Here is a 9845-nt window from a genome sequence, read left to right as displayed (position 1 = left end):
AAATAAAGCGAATGTTAGTAGTATCATCCTAAAAGACACAGACATACCAGAAATGTTTAGCAGAATATCTAGACACCCTCTGAGCAAGTGAAGTGGACAAAACACAGGAACTAGATGATGTGTGTTCTGACCTTGATCTGGTGACATATAAAAAGCTGTGGTGAGTCCACTTTGCAGGGTGGGACCCTCCTATCTAGGCTCCTTCAGTTTCCTCAACAAACTCCTGTATCTAGCTGGTTCTATTCCCAGTGAGTTCTAACTGTGTTTATTCTAGACCAATCTTATCTATACAGAGGCCGTGATGTAGGCCAAGTTTGTCAATAAAGCTAATCCCTGATGCTAAATTCCAGCCACATGGCTGGCTCCCGATTGTCTATGTAAACTGGATATTTCACTGGGTTAAGAAAGGCATGGCCAGCTAGGCAGTGGTGGCGCATGCCTTTAATCCCTAGCACTTAGCAGGTGGATTTCTGAGTTCGAGGCCAGCCTGGTCTACAGAGTGAGTTCCAGGACAGCCAGGGCTATACAGAGAAACCCTGAGTCAAAACACACCCCCACCCCACCCCACCCCACCCAAAAAAGAAAGGCGTGGCCAGAGCTGGAGTTCTTCTGGTAAATAATTATTTGATCTACCTCTTCCCTTAGTCTTATGAATTCTGGTCACTGCATTTCACAACCATTGAGGGCAGCAGGGAAGATAGTAACACTCAACAGTCTCTTTTGGAGATCACACAGCAGGCACACCCTCCAGCCCTTCTCTGACCACAGGTTCCATTTTGTCACATTACCAACCCATTGCCACAGTCACTGGTACTGGCTTCATCAAAACAGAGGAAACCAAGGGCTGCATAAGAAACCAGAACAGGAAGGATGGATTTCAGACCATTCATTCAACTGTGACAACCCAAAATGTCATTTGTTCTTAACTGATCCACAAAGAGTAAGCAATTTTAGATTAAAAACAAAACAAACAAACAAACAAACCCATCAGGAATCCAAATCGAGCATCCCAAAATAGTGTGACTATTCTCTCTCTACAAGCTAAACATCTGAAAAGGCATAGTTAAAATAGCTGGAAACACTATGCTGGTTTGTGTTTTCTAATTATGCTGAAGGAACCCCCGAGACAATTAAAAGCCTGTGACAATTTCTGGTGTCCCCCTTTCCTCCCAACCTCCACCACAGACACCGAGACTCATCTCAAGGTTTCACCACTGAACAACCACTTTGATCAACAGGAACTGGCTAAGCCAATCCAGACCTGTCCATCACCTTCCTTATAGCACTGGCTCGAATGTCATCTCCAGGATGGGTCAGTCTCTATTTGCACCCAGGCTACCACAAGTACAGTCACAACTTGTTCTTGCAATGCCATACTTTCCAAAGAGAACCTCCAGCTGCTTTGTATTAATTTGCTTAGCGCAAAAGGCGAATCTCGTGCTCCGCTTTTTGCTCCGAAATTGTGCCAACTGACAGGACAAGGGAAATCACAATCTGCAGTGCCTACAGCCTTTCTACTCTATGTGTGGTCCACAGAGCGAGCCCCTGGGCCCTCGTTAGAAATGCAGGTCCACCCCAGACCTTCAGAATCAGAATCCACACCTTACGGAGTCCCTAGATGCCCTGCATACCACCAGAGACCTACAAACCTTATGGTTTATAGTAACTTTCCATGTCTTCCAAGGTCACAAGTGCACCAGGGATCCAATGCTTTACTAATAAAGCTTTTTTTTTTTTTTGAGAGTTAAAGACAGATCTTTATTCAAACTCTGATCTACAAATTAGCGTCGTTCCCCCCCCACACCCCCTCAACTCTGGGAGCAGAGACCTTCACAGGCTTCACGATCTTTTATTTAGGTGCTGTTTTTGTGGGGGCCTTGGCAGCAGCCATTGTTGTCTTCTTTGATGCCTGTTTAGCCTTTTTTGCTTCCTTGGCAGCCTTTAGAGCCTGCTCTCGCTGAGCTTTCCTAACCTCTGGTTTCTGATTCCTAACTTCTGGCCATTATATCAGCAAGAGATGCACCAGTGACGGCTCGCTGGAATTTGACTGCACGGCGGGTTCTTTTCTTTTGAATTTCTTCCAACTGTCCTTTCTTGCGTTTTCTTCTGTAGAGGACAGTCCAGTTTATCTGCCGAGGATTCCTTTTGGAAAGGAATGCGGACTCACATTTTGCATTAAGAAACTGGAAAACCTTCCGGTCAGTCCTGGCTTAGCGCTGCCTGCGTCCCGGGTAGATCTTGTACCCGCTGAAACTGCACAGCTCCACCTTCATGGTGATAGACGTCGGACTGCCGGGGGAAAGATGGCGAAGAGCCTAATAAAGCTTCTTATTCTCCCTTCTTGGAAACGGCCTCTGTTGAATCCCAGCAGCCCTTCTATCATTATCTCAGCCAACTCCTGCTCATCCCTTTATGTCCGTATCACATCGAAGCCTCCATGGCACCTGGGACAAAACTCACCGTCTCTCCTCCCTGCTCCCTTCACACTTCACGTCATGTCCAGTATTAGACAGCTTTTCTCTCATGGAATGTGCTCATGAAAGGAAGTTATTCAGGGCTGGAGAAATGACTCAGCAGTTAAGAGCTGCTTGCTCTTCCAGAGGTCCTGAGTTCAATTCCCAGCCACCACAATGGTGGCTCACAACCATCTGTAATGGGATCTGATGTCCTCTTCTGGTGTGTCTGATGACAGCTACAGTGGACCCACATAAATGAAATAAATAAATCTTTTTTTTTTTTAAAAAATGGCAAAAAAAAAAAAAGAGAGAAGAAAGTGAGTTATTCAAGGACTAAAGTGTCTTATTTTTCTCAATCCCTAGCAACTAACTCAGAAGAGACTCAACAAATGTTACAGGAAAACCACCTTTGGCTCCATTCTCCCAGTGTTTCTGAGTAACACAGGCATATAAGTCTTATCCATGGGAAGATATTTACGTTTTAACCTATCCTTGAGAAGCTGTTCCTATACTTTTAATATCATCTTAATTGATGCATAAAAGTTTTTACATATTCCGGAGCATGTGTTGTTTTGATACACTGTATATATTATATAATGTTCAAATTAAGGTATGCATTTCCAATTACTATTATCATTGTTGGAGAGAGGCAGAGATGAGACAAAGTCAGAGACAGAGCCTTGCCCAGACGAGCTCTCCAACTCCTCCCTGCAAGTGATTCTGCTGAGTGCTGGGACTCACAAGCTTGCCTTAGGGCGAGTGTCCGGTCTCACTCTAAGTCCTGAAACACTGTTGTTTCTGTATGATTCTTTTTCCAGACAAGATCTCACTATACAGACCTGGTCACCACGCCTGGCCTCCTTTGCCGTTTTTTGAATAGCTCTCCGTGTTTCTGAAGGAACCACTTGCTCACTGAGCTAAACCCAGTCCTTAGGTTTGTTTTTTTGTTTTTTTGGTTTTTTTTTGAAACACACAATATGTTATTGTTGTGTACAGTCACCTTACTTATTGTTATATTTTTCATATGCTAGCTTACAGGAACCGACTCAAAACATTTCCATTGACCGGAAATAGTCTCTGAGGCTACATTTCAATAAGATAACTTATTTCTGCCTCTCCCGTTACACACACTCTTCTCCCAACATAACAATACGCTGCAGATAAAAAAAAAAAAATCTAGCTTATACTCGTGTGTTTTAAAGGATTATGATATCTATTCACTTACATTAAGCCTTTCTTGGTACCTCCAATACTTTCTTGTATATACACAAATGATATAACTAAATCAGCAGTGAGTAAAAGATGGGAAAATGGTTAAAAGAAGCAAGCAAAGTAAAAAGGAAAGTAATGATCCAAGAGTCACAATAATTAGTAGCTCTGTTCCTTGAGTAAACACTCCAGAAAACATTCAGGTTATTAAGCGCACTTAGCAGAGCTGGCATAGCCCCTCAGGTTAACAATGAACTCTTGAGAGACTGTGATCATGTACCAACCTGCAGAAGAGAACACAGCCAGAGATGTTCTCTGGTAAGACCCAAGGGTGGCAATCATTGTTCTGTGCTTGTCAGCAGAGCACAGCTGGGAGCTGCTCATGGACCACAAGGAGCATTCAGATGGAGCACAGATCATCCCTGTACATTGCCCACACTTTTTCTGAATGTATGGTTATGGCATTAGCCACTAACAGAAGCCATTCCAGGTAAGCCTTTGCCATGTGCTGCCCTTGCAATATTTACCAGTAAGCTAAGGATGGGCGCTCTTTGACTCAGGGATTCCACAGCTAAACCATAGAAATAATTAAAAACACAAAAAAATGTCAAACAAGGTGCTTCTTTTTTTCAATAGAAAAAGGAAACAATCTACATGCTGATGAATAGGAAAGTTATTAAATAAGTTGTATTATATTCAGACCCTAGACGTGAGGGAAAAAAAGATTTAAAAAATGAGGAAGTACATGTGCCACCCACACATTTCTATGAGAAAATATCAACCTTAATATCCTAGAGCTCAGAAGGGTTACAAATTTAATGTCATCTGTATAACAGATGGGTGTTTGGTTCGTTGATTGGTTGGTTGGTTTTTCAAGACAGGGTTTCTCTGTGTAGCCCTGGCTGTCCTGGAACTCACTCTGTAGACCAGACTGGCCTCAAACTCAGAAATCCGCCTGCCTCTGCCTTCCAAGTGCTGGATTAAAGTCATGTGGCACCACTGCCCAGCTAGCAGATGTACTTAAAAAAAAAAAAAAAAATGATGACAGTACTTAAAAAGTCAAGTACCTAGGGCTGGCAAGATGTCTCAGGTAAAGCTATTTCCCCCTCACTGATAATCTAAGTTGATTCCCTGAACCCACAAGTAAGGAGAGAACCAACTCCAGCAAGTTGCCCCATGACCTCCACATGTGCATCCTGACATGTGTACATCCCTCACACACACACAAATAATGTAATAAAATTTTAAACCAAGTAGCAAGTGTGGTCTATTATAGGATTGCATGAACCTACTAAAATTTCTGCAGAGAGCTGGGCAGAGTGGTGCACACCTTTAATCCTGGCACTCAGGAGGCAGAGGCAGGCTGAGTTCAAGGACAGCCTGGTCTATGGAGAGTTCCAGGACAACCAGGTCAACACAGAGAAACCCTGTCTCAAAAAGAAAATCTGTACATAAACATATATTTAGTTTTATTAGTTAAACATATATTAGCTAACATATAATTCTATATATTATATTTATATATAAGTATATTGCAAAATATATAAATATATTATAAAATATTTATAGATATATTATAAATACATATAAAATAATGTAATATGAACATATATTAGTTGAACAAATCTATACTTACCTTTACATTTGCACAGGAAAAATTTAGAAGGCTACTTACTAAAGTGTTCTATCTGATGTGTAAGGACAAGACTTTTACTTTTTTTTTTCATACAATGCCATGTTTTTTCCCTTCCCTCAACTCTCCCCCAGATCCAGGGCTCATTATGTTGCTGGACCGTTCTTGAGTTCCTGAACTCAAGCCATCCTCTGGCTTCAGTGTTCCAAGTGCTAGATCACTACCAGCCCACCCTTAAAAGAGACATAAAGTCACTTTTGTTCCCTTTTTTCTGGACAATTGCTTTGATGTTATTAAATTTTATTTAACAAATGTTATTTAACAAATGTTCAGAGATATAGGACTAGTTGGGAAAAAGAATGTTGCAAAAATTACTGTATAATCTTTGCCCAGAAACCTGAAAGATTAAAAAGTTCAAGACCTTCTGGCCCTGTGTACACGTGTTGGAAGGGGGGGCGTAATGTAAATTTTAAAACTTTTTGAAGGTAAAGAGAAGACATGATGTTCCTCAGCCCCTAAATACTTTTCATTCTCTAAACCAAGGGAATTCTATAGCCATAATACATGACTATGATACAATTACCAAATCATCCTGATGGTCAAATTATTGATACTGTTTAAATCCTGTTAAAGTCATATCTAAGTTTTTTTTCAACTGCCACAATATTGACTTGTCATTGTTGTGTTTTTTCAGAGTCTGGCTACATAGCCTAAACTGTCGTGGAATTCACCGTCCTCCAGCCTCAGCCCCAGTAAGTCCTGGGACTTCAGGTTTACATCACCATGCCCAGTCACTCATGACTGGCTAGTCATGAGTCTTATAAGAGAGGAAAGCCCAGATGATGACTTGAACTCACTTGTCCTACCTAGATGCTCTCCTTACATTTGAGGCCACTCCTCAGGCTTTCCTTGTTTTCCATGAGCTCTGCATCCGCCTCCCAAGTGCTGAGATCAAAGGCATGCGCCACCATGCCTGGCTATGTTATCCTTTAGGAGAAAGAGATAGTCTTTCAGATTACTACAGTCTGCTTCTTCTGCAGCAGGCTGCTCTCTATGAATTTGTCTGGTGTTTCCTCAGGACTCCAGTCCAGTTACCTGCAGCCTCTCCAGGTTTTCCACCCAGAAGTATGCGATGTTCCAGTAGAGGCCAGAAGAGGGAGTCAGGTCCCTTGGGAACAGAATTGCAAACAGTTATGAGCTGGTATGTGGGTGCTGGGAATTGAAGCTGGGTCCTCTGGAAGAGTGCTCTTAACCGTTGAGCCATTTCTCTAGTCCCTGAGCAATTTTTAAAAAGTGGATTATTTTCTTTTTTTTTTTCCCTTCCCTAAGATACTGGTGAAAAACACTGGTCACCGTCATAGGACTTCAGATTTAAAGATACTGAATTTTAATTAGTAGATTTTAATTTATGTATTTAGTGATTTCCTTATTAAGTGTAAATTTCAGAGGACTGTTAAAAATTCTAACTTTTGTTGTCATTTTTTGTCTTTTACTTTATTCAGCTTATGTATTTGCCTGTAATTAGGGTACTTTCCACCAGGTGGCAGTACGTTCCAGCAAAAATTTCCCTTACAAAAGGGTGTTCCAGAACATGGGTATGGCTCACATCACCTGGCAGGTGAGAAGTCTTTGATCCCCAGAAAAGGATAGTATAGCCAAGCACTCAGGACACAGAGGCAGTCAGCTCTCTGTGAGTTCCTGGCCAGTTTGGTCTACATAGCAAGTTCCAGAGCTGCCAGGTATAGTATTTCTTTTTCTTTTTTTAAGTGTACTAATGTGTAATGCATTTCTGAATGGAACTGAATATGAATATGATATATATATTTCCAAAAAAAGCTCATTCTAATCTTCATGGTAGGGCCATCTGTGTCCAAGGCTCACTCACCAGCATGCAGCTTTTCATCAGTGCCTAGGAGCTGCACACCCTTAAACTACACCCCAAGATCAAAGCTTAACTGGAGGGCACCCCAGTTAGATCAAGTCTGACTGTTGGCAGGCTTGCAGCTGGAGGGTGAGGCCACGTAGGTCAGTGTGACCACAGGAGGCTCTGACCACTCTGCTAGTAGCTGGCTGAGGGGTAAAGTCTATAGTCCCCTGACCAGGCTGGAAAAGTTAGAGACTTCCAAGTCACACTGATGCTATCTCCCCGGCTTTCCTAATCATTTAGGAATTTCAGAGCTGCCTCAACTGCCTTTGAAATGTTATCTCGCATGAATGAAGAAGGCAAGAAATGCTGTGTCCGGTAGGCCGCTTGCAAACTGCAGACTTTAAAAATCCAAGCTAGAAAACAGGAGGAACTTAGAGACTTAGCTAAAGCCCGTGCTGTAGCAGACCAGGCTGGCATGCCAGCAGCTAAGCGTTTTATCCTCAGTCCCTTCAGGTGCAGATCAGACCAGAGTTACATAGGACTCTTGACAAACATGCTCTAACCGGCACATGTGTGGACTTGTGAAATCTGTGGTCACTTCCTAAGGCCGGGCTCACGAAGCCAGTTCTTAACCAACCAAGTGGTCCCTCTTAGTCATGATGCCTGCGTTTCAGATAGGTTCCAGAGCAAAGTTTTGCTGGGAGCTGTGGAACCAGTCATTTAGACTCTTTCTAAGGGAGGATGATTATGAAGACATATCATAAATGGAACTGAAAAGCAGATGTGTTCGCTGAATGTATCACTGACAAAAATACTTAAATTCAAAATGGCCGGGGGGATGGGGTGGGGGAAGGCAAGCCAGCCCACCGTGTCTGCTGCACAACTAGCTGACTCACGTTCTGTACCCTGGGGCTCACATTTTCCTCCGAAGGAGCCGCTTCTGGTTATTACAGGAAAGGCATTCCCAGGCAGCTCTCCCCTACAGTTTAGCTCCTTTGGCCTCACACGCCATATGTGTTTACCCAGCGTCTCCCTGTCTCCGTGTGGCTGGTGTGTGTGTTTGGGGGATGGGGTGGCGTCAAAGCCAGGACCTCTACCACTGAGTTACACGCTCAGGCCTCTTGTGCTTTCTTGTACGCTAGTTTCTGTTGGTTTCTCTGCAAAAGGAGCAACTGAACCTTTTACAGCACCAATCTGTCATATATCATCATTCCTTAAATCCACGGATGTCCTTAGTCTTCTGTAGAAACTCAGAAAGAAAAGAACGAGGAAGAAAAGGAGCACAGAGAACGTGGGTGTGAAAGTTCATTTGTCCAGGAAGGAGGATTCCCCAGTAACCTCCCCCGCCCCCACCCCCTCCCCCACCCCCGGCTTTCTGTGACCGGCAGCTCATCCTGCTGTCAGCAGACAGCCGCTTGAGCACGCCTGCTGAGATTTGCCGTCCAACTGGTTCCTAACAGGCAGCAGTTTTAACGACAGGAATCTTTACCTTTGTCTTCCAACCCCAGGAAGAGATAAGTCTATGAGTCTGCCTCTAACTCTGCACTCCAGAGACTAAGGCAGGAAGATCACCAAGCTCACAAGTCCGGCCTAGACCCTGTCTATAAGATTTAATTTAAAAAACCAAAGGTTAAATATATACATACAAAAAATTTAAAGTAGAAGGCTTTATTGAATCTTACCAACTGGAGATAATGTTCTGAAGCTAAAAATAAGCTTTGAAAAGGAGCTGGTGGGCACTGGAGAGCTGGCTCAGCAACGAACAGCACTTACTGCTCTTGCAGAAAACCCAGACCCAGTTCCTGTACGACAGACATAGTAGCTCACGAGCATCTGTAACTCAAGTCTGGAACCCTTTTCTGGCTTCCATGGGACTAAAACACACAAAATAAGCATACACATAAAAATTTTTAAATATAAGAAGGTACAGGCATGGTGGCTCATACCTTTAATCCTAGCTTAGGAGGTAGATATCTGAATTCAAGGCCAGCTTAATCTAAATAACAAGTACCAGGGCTACACAGAGAAACCCTGTCTCAAAAACAAACAACAACAACAAAAACAAAAAAAAAACCCTCCATATATATGTATATATACACATATATACAAATATATGTGCATATGTATACATATATGTGTATATATGTGTGTGTGTATATATGTGTGTGTGTGTGTGTGTGTGTATACATATATATGCACAAGCTGGAAAGTTGGTTCAGCTTGAAAGCACTGGCTATTCTTCTGGAGGACATGTTTGATTCCCATCACCCACATATTGGTTTGCTATAACTTCTGTTTCAGGGAATCCAAAGCCCTCTTCTGACTTCTATGGGCACCAGGCACACATAAACATGTAGGTGAAAACACTCCTACACATAAAAAAATAATTATTTTTATAAACATGAAAAGGGGCTGGGCGGTGGTGGTGCACATCTTTAATCCCAGCTCTTGGGAGGCAGAGGCAGGCAGATTTCTGAGTTCGAGGCCAGCCTGGTCTACAGAGTGAGTTCCAGGACAGCCGGGGCTACACAGAGAAATCCTGTCTCAAAAAACCAAAACCAAAACCAAAACAACAACAACAACAACAACAACAAAAAACACATGGAAAAGAACTGAAGGTATAGTTCAGTGGTAGAGCATGTTTTTAGCATGCAGGAAAACCTAAGTTCCATCCCCAGCA

The 9845-nt window shown here is 42.7% G+C and overlaps 1 pseudogene; it reads right to left on the bottom strand.

The window, feature by feature from the left end:
• Positions 1 to 1313: 1313 nt before the first annotated feature.
• LOC116098504 lies at positions 1314 to 2282 on the bottom strand (annotated as a pseudogene).
• Between the last annotated feature and the right edge of the window lie 7563 nt (positions 2283 to 9845).

Source organism: Mastomys coucha, unplaced genomic scaffold (assembly GCF_008632895.1).
Source record: "Mastomys coucha isolate ucsf_1 unplaced genomic scaffold, UCSF_Mcou_1 pScaffold20, whole genome shotgun sequence".
NCBI lineage: Eukaryota > Metazoa > Chordata > Mammalia > Rodentia > Muridae > Mastomys > Mastomys coucha.
Note: the sequence above shows the minus strand (reverse complement) of the source record. Positions and strands in the feature narration are given on the sequence as shown.